The following is a 27,439-nucleotide window of genomic DNA, read 5'->3' on the forward strand; positions in this document are numbered from 1 at the left end:
AATGCTATCCCTCCCCCCTCCCCCCCAACCCAAAACAGGCCCCAGTGTGTGATGTTCCCCTTCCTGTGTCCAAGTGTTCTCATTGTTCAATTCCCACCTATGAGTGAGAACATGTGGTATTTGGTTTCCTGTCCTTGCGATAGTTTTCTCAGAATGATGGTTTCCAGCTTCATCCACGTCCCTACAAAGGACATGAACTCATCCTTTTTTATGGCTGCATGGTATGCCATGGTGTATATGTGCCACATTTTCTTAATCCAGTCTATCATTGATGGACTGGACATTTGGGTTGGTTTGAAGTCTTTGCTATTGTGAATAGTGCCACAATAAACATATGTGTGCATGTGTCTTTATAGCAGCATGATTTATAATCCTTTGGGTATATACCCAGTAATGGGATGGCTGGGTCAAATGATATTTCTAGTTCTAGATCCTCGATGAATCGCCACACCGACTTCCACAATGGTTGAACTAGTTTACAGTCCCACAAACAGTGTAAAAGTGTTCCTATTTCTCCACATCCTCTCCAGCACCTGTTGTTTCCTGACTTTTTAATGATCGCCATTTTAACTGGTGTGAGATGTTATCTCATTGTGGTTTTGATGTGCATTTCTCTGATGGCCAGTGATGATGAGCATTTTTTCATGTGTCTGTTGGCTGCATAAATGTCTTCTTTTGAGAAGTGTCTGTTCATATCCTTTGTCCACTTTTTGATGGGTTGTTTCATTTTTTCCTGTAAATTTGTTTGAGTTCTTTGTAGATTCTGGATATTAGCCCTTTGTCAATGGGTAGATTGTAAAAATTTTCTCCCATTCTGTAGGTTTCCTGTTCACTCTGACGGTGGTTTCTTTTGCTGTGCAGAAGCTCTTTAGTTTAATGAGATCCCGTTTGTCAATTTTGGCTTTTGTTGCCCTTGCTTTTGGTGTTTTAGACATGAAGTCCTTGCCCGTGCCTATGTCCTGAATGGTATTGCCTAGGTTTTCTTCTAGGGTTTTTATGGTTTTAGGTCCAACATTTAAGTCTTTAATCCATCTTGAATTAATTTTTGTATAAGGTGTAAGGAAGGGATCCAGTTTCAGCTTTCTACATATGGCTAGCCAGTTTTCCTAGCACCATTTATTTAATAGGGAATCCTTTCCCCAATTCTTGTTTTTGTCAGGTTTGTCAAAGATCAGATGGTTGTAGATGTGTGGTATTATTTCTGAGGGCTCTGTTTTGTTCCATTGATCTATATCTCTGTTTTGGTACCAATACCATGCTGTTTTGGTTACTGTAGCCTTGTAGTATAGTTTGAAATCAGATAGCGTGATGCCTCCAGCTTTGTTCTTTTGGCTTAGGATTGTCTTGGCAATGCAGGCTCTTTTTTGGTTCCATATAAACTTTAAAATAGTTTTTCCAATTCTGTGAAGAAAGTCATTGGTAGCTTGATGGGGATGGCATTGAATCTATAAATTACCTTGGGCAGTATGGCCATTTTCATGATATTGATTCTTCCTATCCATGAGCATGGAATGTTCTTCCATTTGGTTGTGTCCTCTTTTATTTCATTGAGCAGTGGTTTGTAGCTCTCCTTGAAGAGGTCCTTCACATCCTTTGTAAGTTGGATTCCTAGGTATTTTATTCTCTTTGAAGCAATTGTGAATGGGAGTTCACTCGTGATTTGGCTCTCTGTTTGTCTGTTATTGGTGTATAGGAATGCTTGTGATTTTCGCACATTGATTTTGTACCCTGAGACCTTGCTGAATTTGCTTATCAGCTTAAGGAGATTTTGGGCTGAGACAGTGGGGTTTTCTAGATATACAATCATGTCATCTGCAAACAGGGACAATTTGACTTCCTCTTTTCCTAATTGAATACCCTTGATTTCCTTCTCCTGCCTAATTGCCCTGGCCAGAACTTCCAACACTATGTTGAATAGGAGTGGTGAGAGAGGGCATCCCTGTCTTGTGCCAGTTTTCAAAGGGAATGCTTCCAGTTTTTGCCCATTCAGTGTGATATTGGCTGTGGGTTTGTCATAAATAGCTCTTATTATTTTGGGATATGTCCCATCAATACCTAATTTATTGAGAGTTTTCAGCATGAAGTGCTGTTCAATTTTGTCAAAGGCCTTTTCTGCATCTATTGAGATAATCATGTGGTTTTTGTCTTTGGTTCTGTTTATATAATGGATTATGTTTATTGCTTTGTGTATGTTGAACCAGCCTTGCTTCCCAGGGCTGAAGCCAACTTGATCGTGGTGGATAAGTTTTTTGATGTGCTGCTGGATTCAGTTTGCCAGTGTTTTATTGAGGATTTTTGCATTGATATTCATCAAGGATATTGGTCTAAAATTCTCTTTTTTTGTTGTGTCTCTGCCAGGCTTTGGTATCAGGATGATGCTGGCCTCATAAAAGAGTTAGGGAGGATTCCCTCTTTTTCTATTGATTGGAATAGTTTCAGAAGGAATGGTACCAGCTCCTCCTTGTACCTCTGGTAGAATTTGGCTGTGAATCCATCTGGTCCTGGACTTTTTTTAGTTGGTAGGATATTAATTATTGCCTCAATTTCACAGCCTGTTATTTGTCTATTCAGAGATTCAACTTCTTCCTGGTTTTAGTCTTGGGAGGGTGTATGTGTCGAGGAATTTATCCATTTCTTCTTGATTTTCTAGTTTATTTGCATAGAGGACTTTATAGTATTCTCTAATGGTAGTTTGTATCCGTGTGATCGGTGGTGATATCCCCTTTATCATTTTTTATTGCACCTATTTGATTCTTCCCTCTTTTCTTCTTTATTAGTCTTGCTAGCAGTCTATCAATTTTATTGATCTTTTCAAAAAACTAGCTCCTGGATTCATTGATTTTTTAAAGGGTTTTTGTGTCTCTATATCCTTCAGTTCTGCTGTGATCTTAGTTATTTCTTGCCTTCTGCTAGCTTTTGAATGTGTTTGCTCTTGCTTCTCTAGTTCTTTTAATTGTGATGTTAGGGTGTCAATTTTAGATCTTTCCTGCTTCCTCTTGTGGACATTTAGTACTATAAAATTCCCTCTACACACTGCTTTGAATGTGTCCCAGAGATTCTGGTATGTTGTGTCTTTGTTCTCATTGGCTTCAAAGAAAATCTTTATTTCTGCCTTCATTTTGTTACGTACCCAGTAGTCATTCAGGAGCAGGTTGTTCAGTTTCCATGTAGTTGATTGGTTTTGAGTGAGTTTCTTAATCCTGAGTTCTAGTTTGATTGCACTGTGGTCTGAGAGACAGTTTGTTATAATTTCCGTTCTCTTACATTTGCTGAGGAGTGCTTTACTTCCAACTATGTGGTCAATTTTGGAATAAGTGTGATGTGGTGCTGAGAAGAATGTATATTCTGTTGATTTGGGATGGTGAGTTCTGTAGATGACTATTAGGTCCACTTGGTGCAGAGCTGAGTTCAATTCCTGGATATCCTTGTTAACTTTCTGTCTCGTTGATCTGTCTAATGTTGACAGTGGGGTGTTAAAGTCTCCCATTATTATTGTGTGGGAGTCTAAGTCTCTTTGTATGTCTCTAAGGGCTTGCTTTATGAATCTGGCTGCTCCTGTATTGGGTGCATATATATTTAGGATAGTTAGCTCTTCTTGTTGAATTGATCCCTTTACCATTATGTAATGGCCTCCTTTGTCTCTTTTAATCTTTGTTGGTTTAAAGTCTGTTTTATCAGAGACTAGGATTGCAATCCCTTCCTTTTTTTTGTTTTCCATTTGCTTGGTAGATCTTTCTCCATCCCTTTATTTTGAGCCTATGTGCGTCTCTGCACATGAGATGAGTCTCCTGAATACAGCATACTGATGGGTCTTGACTCTTTATCCAATTTGCCAGTCTGTGTCTTTTAATTGGAGCATTTAGCCCATTTACATTTAAGGTTAATATTGTTATGTGTGAATTTGATCCTGTTATTATGATGTTAGCTGGTTATTTTGCTCGTTAGTTGATGCAGTTTCTTCCTAGCCTTGATGGTCTTTACAATTTGGCATGTTTTTGCAGTGGCTGGTACCGGTTGTTCCTTTCCATGTTTAGTGCTTCCTTCAAGACCTCTTGTAAGGCAGGCCTAGTGGTGACAAAATCTCTCAGCATTTGTCTGTAAAGGATTTTATTTCTCCTTCACTTATGAAGCTAGTTTGGCTTGATATGAAATTCTGGGTTGAAAATTCTTTTCTTTAAGAGTGTTGAATATTGGCCCCACTCTCTTCTGGCTTGTAGAGTTTCTGCCAAGAGATCAGCTGTTAGTTTGATGGGCTTCCCTTTGTGGGTAACCCGATCTTTCTCTCTGGTTGCCCTTAACATTTTTTCCTTCATTTCAACTTTGGTGAATCTGACATTTATGTGTCTTGGAGTTTCTCTTCTCGAGGAGTATCTTTGTGGTGTTCTCTGTATTTCCTGAATTTGAATGTTGGCCTGCTTTGGTAGGTTGGGGAAGTTCTCCTGGATTATGTCTTGAAGAGTGTTTTCCAACTTGGTTCCATTCTCCCCGTCACTTTCAGGTACACCAATCAGACGTAGATTTGGTCTTTCCACATAATCCCATATTTCTTGGAGGCTTTGTTTGTTTCTTTTTACTCTTTTTTCTCTAAACTTCTCTTCTCACTTCATTTCATTAATTTGATCTTCAATCACCGATACCCTTTCTTCCATTTGATCAAATTGGCTACTGAAGCTTGTGCATGCGTCACGTAGTTGTGCCATGGTTTTCAGCTCCATCAGGTCATTTAAGGTCTTCTCTACACTGTTTATTCTAGTTAGCCATTCGTCTGATCTTTTTTCAAGGTTTTTAGCTTCTTTGTGATGGGTTCGAACATCCTCCTTTAGCTTGGAGAAGTTTGTTATTACCGATCATCTGAAGCCTTCTTCTCTCTACTCATCAAAGTCATTCTCCATCCAGCTTTTTTCCATGGCTGGCGAGAAGCTGCGTTCCTTTGGAGGAGAAGAGGCGCTCTGATTTTTAGAATTTTCAGCTTTTCTGCTCTGGTTTTTCCCCATCTTTGTGGTTTTATCTACTTTTGGTCTTTGATGATGGTGATGTACAGATGGGATTTTGGTGTGGATGTCCTTTCTGTTTGTTAGTTTTCCTTCTAACAGTCAGGACCCTCAGCTGCAGGTCTGTTGGAGTTTGCTGGAGGTCTACTCCAGACCCTGTTTGCCTGGGTATCACCAGTGGAGGCTGCAGAACAGCAAATATTACAGAACAGCAAATGTTGCTGTCTGATTCTTTCTCTGGAAGCTTCATCTCAGATGGGCACCTGGCTGTATGAGGTGTCAGTCGGCCCCTAATGGGAGGTGTCTCCCAGTTAGGCTACTCAGGGTTCAGGGACCCACTTGAGGAGGCAGTCTGTTCATTCTCAGATCTCAAACTCTGTGCTGGGAGATCCACTACTCTCTTCAAAGCTGTCAGAAAGGGACGTTTAAGTCTGCAGAAGTTTCTGCTGCCTTTGGTTCATCTATGCCCTGCCTCGAGAGATGGAGTCTACAGAGGCAGGCAGGCCTCCTTGAGCTGCGGTGGGCTCCACCCAGTTCGAGCTTCCTGGATGCTTTGTTTACCTACTCAAGCCTCAGCAATGGTGGATGCCCCTCCCCTAGCCTCACCTCCACCTTGCAGTTCGATCTCAGACTGCTGTGCTAGCAGTGAGCGAGGCTCTGTGGGCGTGGGACCCTCTGAGCCAGGTGCGGGATATAATCTCCTGGTGTGCCGCTTGCTAAGACCATTGGAAAAGCGCAGTATTAGGGTGGCAGTGTCCCGATTTTCCACATACCATCTCTCATGGCTTCCCTTGGCTAGGAAAGGGCATTCCCTGACCCCTTGCCCTTCCTGGGTCAGGCGATGCCCCGCCCTGCTCCGTGGACTGCACCCACTATCCAGCAAGCCCCAGTGAGATGAACCTGGTACCTCAGTTGGAAATGCAGAAATCACCTGTCTTCTGTGTCGCTCACACTGGGAGCTGTTCCTATTCGGCCATCCTGGAACAGGCTGAATAGACTGGAGCTGTTCCTATTCAGCCATCTTGGAACCTCCCCCTAGTTTTGGCTTTTTGGAAGTATCTTCCTGCCTAGAGGTAGATTAAAATTTATTACAAAAGAATTGTAAATAGAAAGAATTAGATAGTAATTAGCTGCTATTATTTAAAAAATACAATTTTGTGCCTGGAGAGTAACATGGTCAGCTGGTGGGGGGCAAACTTTATCTTTCCTACACTACCCTCAAATTTTCTGTGTGGAAAGAATCAGTGTTTCTGGATGGGAAACTTGGCAGAGGTATAGGTGGCCATAGTGGGGCAAGGTGACTTTGTAATGAGGACTATGGAACTGACTGCCTAGGATATGACCAGGAACAAATGGAAGTTACAGTCAGACGTCAGCAGGCACAGCAGTAGCCAAGGGAGAGCCAAGTCAGCCAGGGCACACCCTGGAATTTGTCCAAGCTGAGAGCAAAATGCCAACTGCAAACTTTAGAATTGAGGTCGGCAGGATGTCCGGTCATAGGAAGAGATCAAAGATCATATCTGGTCATTGCATAAATAAGAGGACTATGCCCCTATTATCAATGCCAAAATATCATATACACTTTTCCTCCCATAAATCCAGACATGATAGCAGGGAGAAAATTGAGGGTATGAGAGTCAGGAGAAAGGCTATCTGACAGATGGGCATTTCTAACCAAGAAAGACTAAACAGAATTAGACTGCTGGTTAACTCTTTCCTGAGAAATGGAAGTTACTGGTAATAATGCTGATGGATCTTATGTGGATCAGAGTGGACAAAATGAGGGAATTAGTCATTGCTGAGATCATAAGCATTGTAGTATGAATTAAATTTGCAGCCATGATACAATTGCAATCGTAAACAGACATGAAAAGTGATGAAAAGCAATGATGTTTCAGACAGATCTGGATTCAAATGTAGGCTTTGGCATGTAATGATCAAGTGTCCTGGTCAGGTTACTTATCCATTCTATGCCTAACTGCCCACATTTGTAGAATGAAATTGCTCTGAAAATTACATGAGAAAATCTTTAGAAAGTGTGAAAAGCTTTTCTTAATGTCTGGCACAGAGTAAACACCTAATAATTGATAGGTAACAATCTACACATCTGCCTGTGTATTGGACACTTGATTTGGGGGGTTCAGAAGCCTAGATTTAATTTTTGACTTCCACTGTCCTATGATCTTTGCCTTAGGTAGCTTATATAGCCTTTCTCCTACTTAATAAATAATTGACCTTGAACAAGATACATAAGCTTTCTTTGTGCCTCAGTTTTCTCATCTACAAATCTGAGTTAAAATTTTCATTATTACATAATTCTTAGTTTTGCTGCGAAAATTAACCGAGTCAATAGATTTAGATTTAACATACTTGGAACATTGCCTGACCAAAATAAAAGATTGCTCAAAACTTATTGGCTAACATTATCGTCATACTTGCTATCATTTGAAGCTTTCTTGATATCTTCCTTGTGCAGTATTACCTGTTCCCCTGTTCATGTGCAAAAGGAAAGCTGATTACGAAGAAAGGGATTTAGAAACAGAAACATTCTGTAAGGGCCCCGTAAACTATACAGTATAACCTATTTTATAAATCCATTATTCATGCAACTAGAAATTATCAAAATAGAATTTTTGTTAATCCCTTTTTTAACAGCTTTATTGAAGTATAATTAAAATAAACTGCATACGTTTGAATGTACAATTAATAAGTTTTGACATGTATACACCTGTGAAACCATCATGACAATTAAGATGATTAACATATCCATCACCCCTAAAACTTTCTTTGTGCTCCTTTATAATCTATCTCTGTATTTTGTCCCCCTCCCCAGGCCACCACTGCTAGACTTTTTGTTGCTATTATTTTACATTTGCTAGATTTTTATATTAAAGAGTATGTAATACATTATATCTGTCTTCTTTCACCCAGCATAATTATTTTGAGATTTATTTACATCATAGTATGTATCAGTAGTTTATTTTGTTTTACTGCTGAAGAGTATTCCATTAAATGGATATACTACAGATTGATTATCCATTCACCTATTGATAGACATTTGAGTTCTTTGCACTTTTTGGGCATTACAAATAAAGCTGCTAAGAACATTTGTATACAGTTTTTTGTATAGAAATGCACTTAATTTTCCCTTGCATGAATGCTAGAATTGGAATACCTGGATCATAGGGTTTGTGCTTGTTTAACTTTTTAAGAAGTTGCTTGTTTTTCAATGTAGTGGTACCATTTTAGATCTCCACAGCAGTGTATGAGAATTCCAGTTTCTCTACATTCTTGCCATACTTGGGATAGTCAGTCTTTTTTTATTTTAGCCATTTAAACTGGTATTTTATTTTAGCTATTTAAATTGTATTTATTGATATTTATTACCAAACCAACTTCCAAAATTACTAGTCATAATTCATTGTGGTTTTAATTTGCATTTCCTTGACAACTAATTACATTAAAGTTAAGCAGCTTTTATGAATTATTTACTATTCATATATTGTTGATGAAAGGCATGTTAAAATATTTTGCCCATTTAAAAAAAAATTGCTTTTTTGTTATTACTGACTTTTAAGAATTCTTTTATATATTCTGGATAGAAATTCCATTTTTTGGCTATAAGACTTGCAAATCTCTTTTTCTCAGTATGTGACTTGTCTTTTCATTCTCTTAACAGTATCCTTTAAAGAGCAGGAGTTTAAAATTTTATGAAGACCAATTCATCAGTATGTTTTAAAAATTAATTATGCTTTTGGTATTATAGCTAAGAAATCTTGGCCTCACTCAAAGTTGTGAAGATTTTCTTCTATGATTTATTTTACAAGTTTATAGTTTTAAGTTTCACATTTAGGTGTATGATCCATTTTGACAGAATTTTAGAATATTGTGTGATATAGATATTGAAGTTCAATTGTTTTTTGCATTTGATATACAATTGCTCCAGTACTATTTGTTGAACAAATCATACTTTTTTCTATTGAATTGTCTTTATGCCTTTATAAAAAAGATCAGCTGTCCACATATGTGTGTCTGTTTCTGGATTATTATCCTGTTCCATGGATCTGTCTGTGTCTCTTGATGTGAATGCTACAGTGTCTTAATGTTTTAATTATATAGCTTTATAAGTTGTGAAATCAGGTAGTGTTAGTCTTCCAACATTGTTTTGTTATGTTTCAAAATTGCTTTTGCTATTGTAGGTGCTTTGCATTTTCATAAAAATGGTGAAATCAGGTTTTCAATTTCTGCTAAAAAGTCTGCTGGGATTTAGATCTGGTTTGTGTGTAATCTATAAATCCATTTGGCAAGAACTGACATCTTAGAAATATTAAATCCTTCAACCCCATGAATGAACTATATTTTCTTTTTCTTTTTTTTTGAGATGGAGTTTTGTTCTTGTTGCCCAGGCTGGAGTGCAATGGCACGATCTCGGCTCACTGCAACCTCTGCCTCCCAGGATCAAGTGATTCTCCTGCCTCAGCCTCCCGAGTAGCTGGGATTACAGGCGCACGCCACCACACCCAGATAATTTTGTATTTTTAGTGGAGATGGGGTTTCTCCGTGTTGGTCAGGCTGGTCTCGAACTCCTGACCTCAGGTGATCCGCCCACCTCGGCTTCCCAATGTGCTGGGATTACAGGCGTGAGCCACCACGCCCAGCTGAATTGTATTTTCTATATTTGATCTTCTTTAATTTCTTTTAGTAATGTACAGCTCTTTCACATCATGTTTGTCTCTAAGTAGTTCATATTTTTTATGCCATTTTAAATGGTGTTTTCAAATTTTTAATTTCTGACTCTTCATTACAAGGATACATAGGTCAATTGATTTTTTTATTTGTATACTGCAACCACTTACTAATTCTAGTAATTACCAAATTCTTTTTTGGTAGATTCCATTAGCTTTTCTACATAGACCCTTTATGTCATCTGAGTAAAGACAGTTTTACTTCTCCCTGAAACTGTACAATTTTTTTTTTTTTTTTTTTTTTTTTGAGATGGAGTCTCGCTCTGTCACCAGGCTGGAGTGCAGTAGCGTGATCTGGCTCACTGCAACCTCCACCTCCTGGATTCAAGCCATTCTCCTCAGCCTCCTAAGTAGCTGGGACTACAGGCGCATGCCACCACACCCAGCTAATTTTCGTATTTTTAGTAGAGACAGGGTTTTACCATGTTGGTCAGGATGGTCTCGATCTCTTGACCTTGTGATCTGCCTGCCTTGGCCTCCCAAAGTGCTGGCATTACAGGTGTGAGCTACTGCACCCGGCCAAAACTGTACAATTTTAATTTCTTTTTCTTGCCATATTGAACTGACAAGAACCTCTAGTACTATATTAAACAGGAGGGGTGAAAGCAGATATCTTTGTCTTGTTTTTAATCTTAGGGTGAAAGTATTCAGTCTTTCACCATTAAATACAAGGCTAGCTAGCTGTAGGCTTTTTGTAGATGTTCCTTATCAGTTTGAGCAAGTACTTTTCTATTCCTGGTTTGCAGAGACTTTTGAGCAGAAATTGATGGTGGATTTTGTCAAATGATTTTTCTGCATCTAGAAAAACACAGAGTTTTCTATTTTAGTTTGTTCATATAGTCAATTATCAATTATTGGTTGGTACAAAAGTAATTATGGTTTTGCCATTACTTTTAGTGGCAAAACCACAATTATGGCTGGGCACGGTGGCTCACACCTGTAATCCTAGCACTCTGGGAGGCTGAGGCGGGTGGATCACCTGAGGTCAGGAGTTCAAGACCAGCCTGGCTAACATGGTGAAACCCTGTCTCTACTAAAAATACAAAAAATTAGCCGGGTGTGGTGGTGCATGCCTGTAATCCCAGCTACTCGGGAGGCTGAGGTACAAGAATTGCTTGAACCCAGGAGGTGGAGGTTGCAGTGAGCCAAGATCACACCACTGCACTCCAGCGTGGGTGACAGAGCGAGACTCTGAATAAAAACAAAAACAAAAACAAAAACAAAACACTGCAATTACTTTTGCAGCAACCTAATGTCATTAGTCAATAATCAATTAGATTTTTATAATTTATGTTGATTTTAGAATTTTAAACCAAATCTGCATTCCTGTGGTAAAACCCCATGTAATCATGATGCATTATACTTTTGATATATTGCATTTGATTTGCTAAAATTTTATAAGTAATTTTTGCATCTGTGTTTATTAGGCATATTGTAGTTTTTTTTTCCTTGTAATGTCTTTGTCTGGCTTTCATATCAGGTAATGCTAGGCTTATACAATGAGTTGGGAAGTATTCCCTCTTTTCAATTTTATGCAAAAGTTTGTAGAGAATTGGTATTATTTTTTACATGTTTGGAAGAATTCACCAGTGAAGACTTTTAGTTCTGGATTTTTTTTGTGTGTGGACGCTTTTTTTAACCACAAATTTATTCCTTTAATATATGAGGGGTTAGATTATTTGTTTCTTCTTGAGTGTGCTTTAGTTGTTTGCATCTTTTAAGAAAGTGATCTTTTTAAGTTGTTGAATTTATTGGCATAAGGTTATTTATAACATGCTCTCGTTGTTCATTTAATAGCTATACAATCTGTAGTGATGTCAGCTCTCTTACCCCGTTACTGGTAATTTGTATCTTTTCTCTTTATTTCCTGATTAGTCTTGTGGAAGTTTTATCTATTTTATTTATTTTCTCAAAGAATAGCTTTTGGTTTTATTAATTTTCTCTATTGTAGCTCTATTTTATTGATTTCGACTTTGATATTTATTTCTATTCATTTGAATCTACATAAATATTACTTTTTTATGACTTGAGTTCGAGATTTCAAAAAAATTGAATGGACCTACAGAATCCCAAGTGTTATTTTCAACTATTTTTCATCCGTGTCTAATGGCAGTTACTGGAGATGTTTGTATCACTTTTAAAAATAATGTAGGTGACTTTAATAGTGGCCTGACACTTTCATTCATGCAATGTTTACTTGGTATCAGGAATGGGGGCAAAGTTGTGTAAGCTCTGCTCCACACAGTTATTTGGGAACCTGGGATTTTTCTGTCTTGTGGTTTCATTTTTTCTCTGGGGCCTCTAGATCCTCTCCATTCAGCCAGCAGGAGAGGAAGAAGAGAGATCCTGTAAGATAGCACAAGGGGATTTTATGGGCCTGAGCTAAAAGGCAGTATACATTACTTTTACTCACAACTCACTTTGTTGATCAGAACTCAGTTCCATAGTTGCAGGGATTTGTAGCACGTGTGGTCCAGTTGTGTGGTAAAGTAGAAAGGAAAGCAGATTGGTGAACAATTGTCTCGTCTCTGACCTTCATTGTTAGCCCCACTGGAAGCCTGAGGTGAGCATTCACTAATCCAGGTTATGCAGTTAAGGGCCCTAGCACTCCAGTAACTTGTTTCTGGAATGATCCTTCATGGGTTTGAACTTGTTCATTCACCGAACTACATGGCTTCTCACCAGTAACTCTACCAAGGGTTATACACATTTCTTGAGTCTGAATCTCTGCCTCAGTTTCCTCATTGTAGTCAGTTTTCCTGTTGGTCTTTTTTCCCCAACTTTAGTCAATTTGGCTGAGACTCTTATAACATAGCAATCTTTATCGGTTCCCATATTCCCCAGAGATTGCCTGGGAGCCTGCCTCAAACCAGATGGACCCCCTCCTCCATCCAGAACCATGGCAGCAACTTCCAGTGACCCACTGCCTGGATAATCCTGTCACTGTAGCCTGCCTTCCATTTATTCCTTCAATATATGAGGGGCTATTTAGATTATTTGTTTCTTCTTGAGTGTGCTTTGGTTGTTTGCATCTTTTAAGAAAGTGATCTTTTTAAGTTGTTGAATTTATTGGCATAAGATTATTCATAACATTCTCTTATTGTTCATTTAATATCTGTACAATCTGTAGTGATGTCAGCTCTCTTACCCCTGATACTGGTAATTTGTTTCTTTTCTCTTTATTTCCTGATTAGTCTTGTGGAAGTTTTATCTATTTTATTTATTTTCTCAAAGAATAGCTTTTGGTTTTATTAATTTTCTCTGTTGTAGCTCTACTTTACTGATTTTGACTTTGATATTTATTTCTATTCATTTGAATCTACATAAATATTACTTTTTTATGACTTGAGTTCGAGATTTAAAAAAAATCTAATGGACCTACAGAATCCTGAGTGTTATCAGAATCCTGAGCAGATACTAGCCTCAATACAGCCATATTTCTATATCTTTCTTAGACATTGTAGTCCAAACTTCAGGCCTCTTGCAAGGACTAACCTCTAAGGTGATAAGTTATTTTCCCTGGCTCTTCTCTCCCCTTATTGGCTGGATATGGGCTTTGGCCATTCCCAAGGTTCCCTGGTTCCTCTGTTAACTGGTCTAACCATTGCCATGTCCTTTAAGAGAAAAGTCAGTCCTCTGTCCTTTGAGATTGCAGGCAAGAATGTTTCCCTACCATCTAGTCCACAGAGGGTTTTTAGTATTAATTAATAATTATTAATAATCTAAGTGTTATACTTTCAGTTTTTTAAATAAAATATTGTATCAAAATATCCCCAAATAGCAGTTTCATTCGAAATGATTTCATTAGTGGTGTTTTTAAATTTTGTGATTTAAAATTTCCTGCTGTATAGTTTTTCAAACTAAAAATGAATTTTTTTCAAAAGAAGTAATTATATATAATTTATATTATTTCTATTATAGTGCTATAAGTGGACTATTTGCTCACTAGACACTTACATATCTTTCTTACAGAACTGGTAGTTTTTAACTGACTTCCTTTTTTTTTTCTCTGTCACCTTTAGTCTCTTAATTTAAAATAAAACAGAAGTTTGAGTTTGCTTTGTATCATTCTGATGATCAGTTGATATATAAAGGATACTGTGTCAATTTTCTCTTTTTACTGAAACATAGTTGACTTGGTTTTAAGACACATTTTAGTCAGGTTGTCTAAAATGGTTATTGGTCTAAAAGGACTTGAACTGAATTTAGTTTACCCATATGAAAAGAGTGTTTTCTCTTCTCTTCATGTACAGTTAATTAGCCTCTTGGTTATTGCGGGGCTCATTGTATTATATTTGGATTGTCATTCATGAATGCATAGGTCAGCAATATTTCTATTCCACTATATCCAGGAGAGTGTCAGTGTTTACTTGCTAATCTCTGGCTTATCCATGCAAATTTTAGCTCAGTTCAAATTGGCATCTATTAATACGATAAAAAGAAAGAAAGTATTTCTCTGATACATGCTTCCTGCCAAATGAGGCACATGTTGGCATTAGGAATAAAATGGCCAGATCCATGCATATTCTGAAGCCTGGAAATAATATGTCAGTGGTGGCGGTGTTCATCATTTAAGTGAGTAGTAGAGGTTAACTCATCTGACTTTCATATCACATTGATCTTTTCTCTCCTAGGAAAAGCAGTGCTGTTGATTTTTGGTGGTTGTTATTCTTGGGATGTGGAGCTTATGAAGGGAAAGAGAGGGCGAGTGAAAATGAGACCACAAGGACTGGATTACTAATTACTGCATACATGGGATGGACAAGCTGTATTGATACACAAATCATTTTCAGCCAAAGTGCTTCATTTATAATAGAGATTACAGTAAGAACAAAATGAAGTTGTCTAAAGGAAAATGATGCCTCAGGAGTCTTTATTCTGGTTTGGCCACAAATTAATAATATGGCCAGCACCTAATTGTGAACTGCAGGGCTACATTATCTTTCTTTCTTCTTCTTTTTAAAATTATACTTGAGTTCTGGTATACATGTGCAGAATGTGCAGGTTTGTTACATAGGCATACATGTGCCATGGTGGTTTGCTGCACCCATCAACCCATCATCTATATTAGGTATTTCTCCTAATGCTATCCCTCCCCTTGCCCCCAACCCCATGACAGACCCCAGTGTGTGATATTCCCCTCCCTGTGCTCATATGTTCTCATTGTTCAACTCGCACTTATGAGAGAACGACATTTGGTTTTCTGTTCCTGCGTTAGTTTGCTGAGAATGATGGTTTCCAGCTTTGTCCATGTCCCTGCAAAGGACATGAACTCATCCTTTTTTATGGCTGCATAGTATTCCATGGTGTATATGTGCCACGTTTTCTTCATCCAGTCTATCCTTGATGGGCATTTGGGTTGGTTCCAAGTCTTTGCTATTGTGAATAGTGCTGCAATAAACATATGTGTGCATGTGTCTTTTTAGTAGAATGATTCATAATCCTTTGGGTATATAACCAGTAACGGATTGCTGGGTCAAATGATATTTCTAGTTGTAGATCCTTGAGGAATCACCACGCTGTCTTCCACAATGGTTGAACTAATTTATACTCCCACCAACAGTGTAAAAGCACTCCTATTTCTCCACATCCTCTCCAGCATCTGTTGTTTCCTGACTTTTTAATAATCGCCATTCTAAGTGGCGTGAGATGGTATCTTATTGTGGTTTTGATTTGCATTTCTCTAATGACCAGTGATGATGAGCATTTTTTCATAGTTTGTTGGCAGCATAAATGTCTTCTTTTGAAAAGTGTCTGTTCATATCCTTTGCCCACTTTTTGATGGTTTTTTTTTTTTATTGTAAATTTGCTTAAGATCCTTGTGGATTCTGGATATTAGCCCTTTGTCAGATGGATAGATTGCAAAAATTTTCTCCCATTGTGTTGGTTGCCTATTCACTCTGATGATAGTTTCCTTTGCTGTGCAGAAGCTCTTTAGTTTAATTAGACCCCATTTGTCAATTTTGGCTTTTGTTGCAATTGCTTTTGGTGTTTTAGTCATGAAGTCCTTGCCCATGCCTATGTCCTGAATGGTATTGCCTAGGTTTTCTTCTAGGGTTTTTATGATTTTAGGTCTAACATTTAAGTCCTTAATCTATCTTGAATTAATTTTTGTATAAGGTGTAAGGAAGAGATCCAGTTTCAGCTTTCTCCATATGGCTAGCCTGTTTTCTCAGCACCATTTATTAAATAGGGAATCCTTTCCCCATTTCTTGTTTTTGTCAGGTTTGTCAAAGATAAGATGGTTGTAGATGTGTGGTATTATATCTGAGGGCTCTGTTCTGTTCCATTGTTCTATATCTCTGTTTTGGTACCAGTACCATGCTGTTTTGGTTACTGTAGCCTTGTAGTATAGTTTGAAGTCAGGTAGCATGATGCCTCCAGCTTTGTTCTTTTGGCTTAGGATTGTCTAAGCAATGCAGGCTCTTTTTTGGTTCCATATGAACTTTAAAGTAGTTTTTTCCAATTCTGTGAAGAAAGTCATTGGTAGCTTGATGGGGATGGCATTGAATCTATAAATTACCTTGGGCAGTATGGCCATTTTCACGATATTGATTCTTCCTATCCATGAGCATGGAATGTTTTTCCATTTGTTTGTGTCCTCTCTTATTTCCTTGAGCAGTGGTTTGTAGTTCTTGAAGAGGTCCTTCACATCCCTTCTAAGTTATATTCCTAGGTATTTTATTCTCTTCATAGTAATTGTGAATGGGAGTTCACTCATGATTTGGTTCTCTGTCTATTGTTGGTGTATAGGAATGCTTGTGATTTTTGCACATTGATTTTGTATCCTGAGACTTTGCTGAAGTTGTTTATCAGCTTAAGGAGTTTTTGGGCTGAGACAATGGGGTTTTCTAAAGATACAATCATGTCATCTGCAAACAGAGACAATTTGACTTCGTCTCTTCCTATTTGAATACCCTTTATTTCTTTCTCTTGCCTGATTGCCCTGGCCAGAACTTCCAATACTATGTTGAATAGGAGTGGTAAGAGAGGGTATCCATGTCTTGTGCCAGTTTTCAAAGGGAATGCTTCCAGCTTTTGCCCATCCAGTATGATACAGGCTGTGGGCTTGTCATAAGTAGCTCTTATTAATTTGAGATACATCCCACCAAAACATAGTTTATTGAGAGTTTTTAGCATGAAGGGCTGTTAAATTTTGTTGAACTCCTTTTCTGTATCTATTGAGATAATCACGTGGTTTTTGTCATTGGTTCTATTTATGTGAAGGATTACATTTATTGACTTGCATATGTTGAACCAGCCTTGCATTGCAGGGATGAAGCCAACTTGATCATGGTGGATAAGCTTTTTAATGTACTGCTGGATTTGGTTTGCCAGTATTTTATTGAGGATTTTCACATTGATGTTCATCAGGGTTATTGGCCTGAAATTTTCTTTTTTTGTTATTGTTGTGTCTCTGCCAGGTTTTGGTATTGGGATGGTGCTGGCCTCATAAAGAGAGTTAGGGAGGAGTCTCTCCTTTTCCATTGCTTGGAATAGTTTTAGAAGGAATGGTACCAGCTTCTGTTTGTACCTCTGGTAGAATTTGGCTGTGAATCCATCTGGTCTTGGGCTTTTTTTGATTGGTAGGCTATTAATTACTGCCTCAATTTCAGAAATTGTTATTGGTCCATTCAAGGATTCAACTTCTTCCTGGTTTAGTCTTGGGAGGGTGTATATGTCCAGGAATTTATCCATTTTTCTAGATTTTCTAGTTTATTTGTGTAGAGGTGTTTATAGTATTCTCTGATGGTACTTTGTATTTCTGTGGCATCAGTGGTGATAGCTCCTTTATTATTTTTTACTGGGTCTATTTGATTCTTTTCTCTTTTCTTCTTTATTAGTCTGTCTAGCAGTCTGTCTATTTTGTTGATCTTTTCAAAAACCAGCTCCTAGATTCATTGATTTTTTTGAAGGTTTTTTTGTGTTTCTATCTCCTTCAGTTCTGCTCTGAGCTTAGTTATTTCTTGTCTTCTGCTAGCTTTTGAATTTGTTTGCTCTTGCTTTTCTAGTTCTTTTAATTTTGATGTTAGGGTTTCGATTTTAGATCTTTCCTGCTTTCTCCTGTGGGCATTTAGTGCTATAAATTTCCCTCTAAACACTGCTTTAGCTGTGTCCCTGAGATTCTGGTATGTTGTTTCTTTATTCTCAATGGTTTCAAAGAACATCTTTATTTCTGCCTTAATTTCATTATTTACTCTGTAGTCATTCAGGAGCAGATTGTTCAGTTTCCATGTAGTTGTGCGGTTTTGAGTGAGTTTCTTCATCCTGAGTTCTAATTTGATTGCACTGTGGTCTGAGAGACTGTTTATTATGATTTCCATTCTTTTGCATTTGCTGAGGAGAATTTTACTTCTAATTATGTGGTCAATCTTAGACTATAGTGATGTGGTGCTGAGAAGAATGTATATTCTTTTGATTTGGGATGGTGAGTTTTGTAGATGTCTATTAGGTCTGCTTGTTCCAGAGCTGAGTTCAAGTTTTGAATATAATTGTTAATTTTCTGTCTCATTGTTCTAATACTGACAGTGGTGTGTTGAAGTCTCCCACTATTATTATGTGGGAGTCTAAGTCTCTTGGTAGATCTCTAAGAACTATAAATCTGAGTGCTCCTGTATTGTGTTCATGTATATTTAAGATAGTTAGCTCTTCTTGTTGCATTGATCCCTTTACCGTTATGTGATGCCCTTCTTTGTCTTTTTTTTTTGATCTCTGTTGGTTTAAAGTCTGTTTTATCAGGGACTAGGATTGCAACCCCTGCTTTTATTTGCTTTCCATTTGCTTGGCAAATCTCTCTCCATCCCTTTATTTTGAGCCTATGTGTGTCTTTGCATGTGAGATGGGTCTCCTGAATCCAGCACACCGATAGGTCTTGATTCTTTATCCAATTTGCCAGTCTGTGGCTTTTAATTGGGGCATTTAGCCCATTTACATTTAAGGTTAATATTGTTATGTGTGAATTTGATCTGTCGTTATGAGGCTAGCTGGTTATTTTGCCCATTACTTGATGCAGTTTCTTCATAGTGTCGATGGTCTTTACATTTTGGTATGTTTTTGCAGTGGCTGGTATTGGTTTTTCCTTTCTGTATTTAGTGCTTCCTTCAGGAGCTCTTGTAAGACAGACCTAGTGGTGACAAAATCTGTCAGCATTTGCTTGTCTATAAAGGATTTTATTTCTCCCTCACTTATGAAACTTCGTTTGGCTGTATATGGAATTCTGGGTTGAAATTTCTCTTCTTTAAGAATGTTGAATGTTGGCCTCCACTGTCTTCTGGCTTGTAGGGTTTTTGCAGAGAAATCCACTATTAGTCTGATGGGCTTCCCTTGGTTTGTAACTTGACCTTTCTCTCTGGCTGCCCTTAACATTTTGTCCTTTATTTCAACCTTAGTGAATCTGATGATTATGTGTCTTGGGTTTGCTCTTCTTGAGAAGTGTCTTTGTGGTGTTCTCTTTATTTCCTGAATTTGAATTTTGGCCTGTCTTGCTAGGTTGGGGAAGTTCTCTGGGATAATATTTTGAAGTGTGTTTTCCTACTTGGTTCCATTCTCCCTGTCACTTTCAGGTACACTAATCAAATGTAGGTTTAGTCTCTTCACATAGTCCCATATTTCTTGGAGGCTTTGTTCGTTCCTTTTCATTCTTTTTTTTCTAATCTTGTCTTCACCCTTTATTTCATTAAGTTGATCTTCAGTCTCTGATATTCTTTCTTTTGCTTCATCAATTCATCTGTTGATACTTGTGTATGCTTAATGAAGTTCTCATGCTGTATTTTTCAGCTCCATCAGGTCATTTATGTTCTTCTCCAAACTGGTTATTCTAGTTAGCAGTTCCTGTAACCTTTTATCAAGATTCTTAGCTTCCCTGCATTGGGTTAGAACATGCTCCTTTAGCTTGAAGGAGTTTGCTATTACCCACCTTCTGAAGCCTATTTCTGTCCACTCATCAAACTCTTTCTCCATCCAGTTTTCTTCCCTTGCTGGCAAGGAGTTCTGATCCTTTGGAGGAGAAGAGGCATTCCGGTTTTTGGAATTTTCAGCCTTTTTGTGCTGGTTTTTCCTCATCTTTGTGGTTTTGTCTACCTTTGATCTTTGATGTTGGATGGGGTTTTCGAGTGGTCATCCTTTTTGTTGATGTTGATGCTATTGCTTCCTGTTTGTTAGTTTTCCTTGTAACAGTCAGGACCCTCTTCTGCAGGTCTGCTGGAATTTGCTGGAGGTCCACTCCAGACCCTGTTTGCCTGGGTATCACCAGCGGAGGCTGCAGAACAGCAAAGATTGCAGCCTGCTTCTTCCTCTCGAAGCTTCGTCCTAGAGGGGCACCCGCCAGATGACAATCGGAGCTCTCCTGTATGAGCTACCTGTTGACCCCTGCTGGGAGGTGTCTCCCTGTCAGGAGGTACAGGGGTCAGGGCCCCACTTGAGGAGGCAGTCTGTCCCTTAGCAGAGCTTGAGTGCTATGCTGAGATCCACTGATCTCTTCAGATCCAGCAGACAGGAATGTTTAAGTCTGGTGATGCTGTGCCCATAGCCGCCCCTTCCCCCAGGTGCTCTGTCCCAGGGAGATGGGAGTTTTATCTATAAACCCCTGCCTGGAGCTGCTGCCTTTCTTTTAGAAATACCCTGCCCAGAGAGGAGGAATCTAGAGAGGCAATCTGGCTACAGTGACTTTGTGGCCCTCTGGTGGGATCTGCTCAGTTTGAACTTCCTGGAGGCTTTGTTTACACTGTCAGGGGAAAATCGCCTACTCAAGCCTCAGTAATGGTGGACACCCCTCCCCGCTCCAAGCTTGAGTGTCCCAGGTTGACTTCAGCCTGCTGTGCTGGCAGTGAGAATTTCAAGCCAGTGGATCTCAGCTTGTTGGGTTCCATGGGGTTGGGATCTGTTGAGCAAGACTCGGCTCCCTGGCTTCAGCCCCCTTTCCAGGGGAGTGAACAGTTCTATCTCACTGATGTTCTAGTCGCCACTGGGATATGAAAAAAACACTCCTGCAGCTAAGCTTGGTGTTTGCCCAAACAGCTGCCCAGCTTTGTGCTTGAAACCAGGGCCCTGATGGTGTAGGCACCCAAAAAATCTCCTGGTCTGCAGGTTGTGAAAAAAGTGGGAAAAGTGAAGTATCTGGGCCAGATAGCTCTGTCCCTCATGGCACAGTACCTCACAGCTTCCTTTGGCTACGGGAGGGAGTTCCTCGACCCCTTATGCTTCCCAGGTGAGGCAACGCCCCACCCTGTTTCAGCTCACCCTCTGTGGGCTGCACCCACTGTCTAACCAGTCCCAATGAGATGAGCCAGGTACCTCAGTTAGAAATGCAGAAATCACCCGCCTTCTGTGTTGGTCTTGCTGGGAGCTGCAGACTGGAGCTGTTCCTATTTGGCCATTTTGCCCAGGAATCCCTGCATTATCTTTTAACAGATGCCACTCATGTGCAATCCAAACAGGTCAATTACTAGCAAATCTCTGATGATCTCAATACACCATGAAAGAACCAAAGAAAATTCCCAGATGTGAAGACAGATAGAACTGAAATAGGGTACAAACCAATTTACAGAAATGGAACTTAACCCTTAGAAGAATGAAACGAGTCTACTATATATTAATTTCTATCTTATTAAATATTTATGTAGGAAGTGAGCTTGTCACTTGAAGCAGAATTTTACAAGCCAATAAATGCATATATTTTTAATTCCCTTTTCTTGTAAGAAATGGTATATCTTTGAAAGGGAGAGAGAGAAAATAAAAGCTGTAAATATTGAAGTTTTCTTCTTTTAATATTCATTGTTGTTGGCAACTCTGGTTAAGTTCAACACTACAGGTTTCTGGACAAGCAAAACAATCTTGCAGTAAACACAATAATGATCTATTCATCTCGCATAAATGCTTATGTCTAACTCTCATTAATATTAATGGAGTTGCATACAAGCATTGAGGTGACAGTAGACCCCCATTTAAACCCATTTGTATTCATGAGCTTTTTTTTTTAAGGTTACTTTCTAATCACTTCCTCTTAAAATGTGAGTCAACGATCTTATCTTCAAAGATATTTCAAATATGGCTAACTAAATAAAGAACCCAATTAAAGTTTGTTTGCAACAAATTTCCATGGAAAACTTGACAGCAGATTGACCCATTTCCCCCCCTAAAATCATCTTCATTTGCTCTGTTATTTTGTGTACAGTACATTAACTAGAAAGTATCAGATGATTTCTATTTTCTTCTTCTGTTAGTCTTTGTAATCTGAATTTGACAGATTGTTAGCTGGCAGTCTGTCTGTGACTAAATTCATAAACTCGCTTCTCAAGCTGGTAAACCCAACCCAAGCCAGTCTACTCAACATTGCCAACTATAGTATACATCTCCTTATTCTCAAAAATCATACTGGAGCATTAGAATATTGAAGGCTAGGAACTTTCAATAAATCCTATGTTCAGAAAACAAACATTCTATTTGTTAAATAATTTATCTTTGTACCATTAATTACTGATTCCATGGAAACACTAGTAATGAAGAAGAGAGTAATGAAACAGTGAGTTACTAGTAAAAAAGTAATGAAGTAACTAGTAATAAAGGAGACATGGAAAGGGAAAGTCAGTGTTACAGACAATTTACATTTTAATGCAACCATTGTGCTTATGAAAAGGAACAAGGCAATGGGACGAAGAAATGGGGAGAGATGATGGCTAAATTCACTTTTGTAGTCCCAGGATGAATCTCTTTTGGATTTTCTCATTAAAGTATTACTTTATGCTTTTAAGAGAAAACCCTACCATAATTTCAGAACCTAAATTAAATAACAATTCAAAAATTACTAAAAACAAAAATTATTAAAAACACATTAAATAAAAGAGGCAGCCCATAGTTTCTTCTCATCAAAAAGACTAAGCTGAACCATTCAATTTAATAAAACATTAATGTGTATTTTTCTTGGACAGGCACATGGGTGAGCCTTGATGAGGGAAACAAGTATGAGTTGAGATAGTGTGAGGTCTCCAGAGATTTACAATCTAGATAGGAGAGAAAATGTATACCCAAACTTGCAACTATAGTTTACAGTTTAAGATAGGTGGTTTGATAGGACTAAACCCAGCTAGAGGAAGAACATAGCGGAATAAAATATATGTCATCCATCCATTAGAGATCTACATTTATTTATGCAGCAGGGAGCAAGGATACAGTAAACACAGTTCTAGGAAATACATATTGTATAATAACACAAATTGGATGAAAAATATTTGTCACCACATTTTGGTATACACATACACAATATGTTGTTCATTGCATTCAGTCTTAAATATTTAAATACATATAAAAATTCACTGCAATATACAGAGTACTTAGGGACACTGATTTTCCAGTAATATTAGAGGTTGAATTTATTAGAATAAATGGAACTGACGGGAAGAAGCAAACCCTTGAATATTGGCTCAATCCGTTATTTTGGATTTTACATGAATTAGGTCATTTGTTAAGACACAGCGTAGTTAAATTATATAATGGTTTAAAAACTTGCTGTTTTAAAACTGTTATATAATAATACAGAAAATATGTGTATACATAATACGCTATATAGTGTTATAATACTATAGTATATTATAGTATATATAATAATACTATAGCATAATATAATACTATATTATATAGTATTAACATTTTTGAAATATACTTTTACATATATTATTTCATCTTATCCTCACAACACCTTTTAATACAGAGTATATACCTGCACATTTATTCATACACTTTGATTAAGTGACCTACTATTTGTCAGGTGCTGGACTAGATATCAGATAAATGAACAAAAGATATGTACCTAACCTAAATTATTTTGTAGATGAGAGGGGAAGACAGTTAACTTCATATGACTACAATAGGTAAATGTACTGATGGAAATATGAGAAGCTATGTGAATGGAATGGGGCAGAGGGACAGTGATGGTTTCCAGGACAGATTTCTAGAGATAGGTCTCAGCTACATCTTGAAAGATGAAGTGGGAGGTAGAGGGAATAGCTCATTTTAGGATGTGCACCTTATTTAGTTCTGCAGCTGGGTAGGGTATGAGTGAAGAAATGTCACACACACACACACACACACACACACACACACACACACAAAGACAGTAGGGAGGGTGCAGACCACATCCTGTAGAGGTTTTCATGTTACATTTAGAAGTTGCATATCTTGCCCTCTCCCTCTCCCTGTCACTGTCCCTCTCTCCTTTCTTCGGTCTCCCTCTCCTTCTTTCGGTCTCCCTCTGTTGCCGAAGCTGGTCTGTACTGCCGTGATCTCGGCTCGCTGCAACCTCCCTGCCTCAGGCTCCTGTGATTCTCCTGCCTCCGCCTGCCGAGTGCCTGGGATTGCAGGCGCACGCCACCACGCCTGACTGGTTTTTGTATTTTTGGTGGAGACCAGGTTTCACCGTGTTGACCGGGCTGGTCTCCAGCTCCTGGCCTCGAGTGATCTGCCCGCCTTGGCCTCCCGAGGTGCTGGGATTGCAGACGGAGTCTTGCTCACTCAATGCTCAATGGTGCTCAGGCTGGAGTGCAGTGGTGTGATCTCGGCTCGCTACAACCTCCACCTCCCAACCGCCTGCCTTGGCCTACTAAAGTGCTAAGATTACAGCCTCTGCCCCGCTGCCACCCCTTCTAGGAAGTGAGGAGCGTTTCTGCCTGGCTGCCCATCGTCTGGGATGTGAGGAGCCCCTCTGCCTGGCCGCCCCATCTGGGAAGTGAGGAGCGCCTCTGCCAGGTCGCTCCTCTGGGAGGTGAGGAGCACCTCTGCCCGGCCGCCCCCTCTGGGAGGTAAGGAGCGCCTCTGCCCAGCCGCCACCCCGTCTGGGAGGAAGTGAGGAGCGCCTCTGCCCAGCCGCCCCGTCTGGGAAGTGAGGAGCGCCTCTACCTGGCCGCCCCATCTGGAAAGTGAGGAGCGCCTCTGCCCGGCTGCGCCGTCTGGGAAGTGAGGAGCGCCTCTGCCCGGCCGCCCTGTCTGGGAGATGAGAAGCGCCTCTGCCCGGCCGCCCAACATCTGGGAAGTGAGGAGCGCCTCTGCCCGGCCGCCCGGTCTGGGAGGTGAGGAGTGCCTCTGCCCGGCCACCACCCGGTCTGGGAGGAAGTGAGGAGCACCTTTGCCCGGCCGCCCTGTCTGGGAGATGAGGAGCACTTCTGCCCGGCTGCCCTGTCTGGGAGGTGAGGAGCTCCTCTGCCTGGCCGCCACCCCGTTTGGGAGGAAGTGAGGAGCACCTCTGCCCGGCCGCCCTGTCTGGGAAGTGAGGAGCGCCTCTGCCTGGCCGCCCCGTCTGGGAGGTGAGGAGTGCCTCTGCCCAGCCGCCCCCTCTGGGAAGTGAGGAGCGCCTCTGCCCAGCCACCCCGTCTGGGAAGTGAGGAGCGCCTCTGCCCGGCCGCCCATCGTCTGGGAGGTGAGGAGCGCCTCTGCCCGGCCGCCCATCGTCTGGGAGGTGAGGAGCGCCTCTGCCCGGCCGCCCATCGTCTGGGAAGTGAGGAGGACCTCTGCCCGGCCACCTCGTCTGGGAAGTGAGGAGCGCCTCTGCCCGGCCGTCCCGTCTGGGAGGTGAGGAGTGCCTCTGCCTGGCTGCCCCTTCTGGGAGGAAGTGAGGAGCGTCTCTGCCCAGCCGCCCCTTCTGGGAGGAAGTGAGGAGCGCCTCTGCCCGGCCGCCCCATCTGGGAAGTGAGGAGCGCCTCTGCCCGGCCGCCCCGTCTGGGAATTGAGGAGGGCCTCTGCCCGGCCGCCCTGTCTGGGAGGTGAGGAGCGCCTCTGCCTGGCTGCCACCCCGTCTGGGAGGAAGTGAGGAGCGCCTCTGCCCGGCCGCCCCGTCTGGGAGGTGAGGAGCGCCTCTGCCCGGCCGCCCCGTCTGGGAGGTGAGCGCCTCTGCCCGGCTGCCCCGTCTGGGAGGTGAGGAGCGCCTCTGCCCGGCCACCCTGTCTGGGAAGTGAGGAGCGCTTCTGCCCGGCCGCCCCGTCTAGGAGGTGTACCCAACAGCTCCGAAGAGACAGCGACCATCGGGAGCGGGCCATGAGGACGATGGCGGTTTTGTTGAAAAGAAGTGGGGGAAGTGTGGGGAAAGGAAGGAGAGATCAGATTGTTGCTGTGTCTGTGTAGAAAGAGGTGGGCATAGGAGACTCCATTTTGTTCTGACTAGGAGAAATTCTTCTGCCTTGGGATGCTGTTGATCTATGGCCTTTCCCCCAGCCCCGTGCTCCCTGAAACATGTGCTGTGTCAACTCAGGGTTAAATGGATTAAGGGCGGTGCAAGATGTGCTTTGTTAAACAGATGCTTGAAGGCAGCATGCTCTTTAAGAGTCGTCACCACTCCCTAATCTCAAGTACCCAGGCACACAAACACTGCAGAAGGCCGCAGGGACCTCTGCCTAGGAAAACCAGAGACCTTTGTTCATGTGTTTATCTCCTGACCTTCTCTCCACTATTATCCTATGACCCTGCCATATCCCCCTCTCCGAGAAACACCCAAGAATGATCAATAAATACTTAATTAAAAAAAAAAAAAAAGATACACCCTAGGCCAGGCGTGGTGGCTCACACCTGTAATCCCAGCACTTTGGGAGGTCAAAGTGGGCGGATCACCTAAGGTCAGGAGTTCGAGACCAGCCTGGCCAACATGGCGAGGCCCTGTGTCTACTAAAATACAAAAATTAGCCAGGCATGGTGGTGGGTGCCTGTAATCCCAGCTACTTGGGAGGCTGAGGCAGGAGAATCACTTGAGCCCAGGAGGCAGAGGTTGCAGTGAGCTGAGACTGCACCATTGCACTCCAGCCTGGGCAACAAGAGCAAAACTCTGACTCAAAAAAAAAAAAAAAAAAAAAACGATACACACTATGAGTCCAGTATGCAAAATATATAAATAACTCTTACAACCCAACTAAGACAACACAATTTTAAAAACAGGCAAAGGACCTGTATAGGCCATTGAGCACATGAAAAGTTGCTCAACATCATTACTAATTACTACTTAGGGAAATGTAAATCAAAGCACAATAAGGTACCTTTTCACACACACACACTAGGATGGCTATAACCAAAAAGCAGAAAATAACAAGCGGTAGCAAGAATGTAGAAAAATTGGAATCCTTGTGCATTGCTGGTGGGAATGTAAAATGGTACACCAGTTATGGAAAACAGTTCCTTAAAAAGTGAATCAGAATTTCCATATGATGCAGCAATTCTTCTCCTAGGTATATACCCCCAAAATTGAAAAGAGACTCAAACAAGTATTGTATATACATGTTCATAGTAGCCCTAATCACAGTAGCCAAAAGGGAGAAACGGTCCAAGTGTCCATCAACAGATGAATGAATAAACAAATTGTGGTGTATACAGAGTAGAATACTATTCAACCATAAAAAAATGAACTACTGATACACACTACAACATGGAAGGACTTCCAAAACATTATGCTAAATGGAAGAAGCCAGACACAAAGGGTCACTTATCATATGACTCCATCTATATGAAATGTCCAGAATAGGTGAATCCATAGAGATAGAACGCAGATTGGTGATTGCCGAGGATAGGGGAAGGAGGGACTAGGGAGAAACTGCTTAATGGGTAAGGGGTTTTATTTTGGAGTGTTGAAAACAACTTGGGGTGGTTGCACATGGTGAACTGTTTGCTCTAAAATGGTTAATTTTATATTAAAACATCTCACCTTGATAGATTATTGCAAAAAAAGATGTGTTC

This window comes from Pongo abelii, chromosome 1, assembly GCF_028885655.2.
Source record: "Pongo abelii isolate AG06213 chromosome 1, NHGRI_mPonAbe1-v2.0_pri, whole genome shotgun sequence".
Taxonomy (NCBI): Eukaryota; Metazoa; Chordata; class Mammalia; order Primates; family Hominidae; genus Pongo; species Pongo abelii.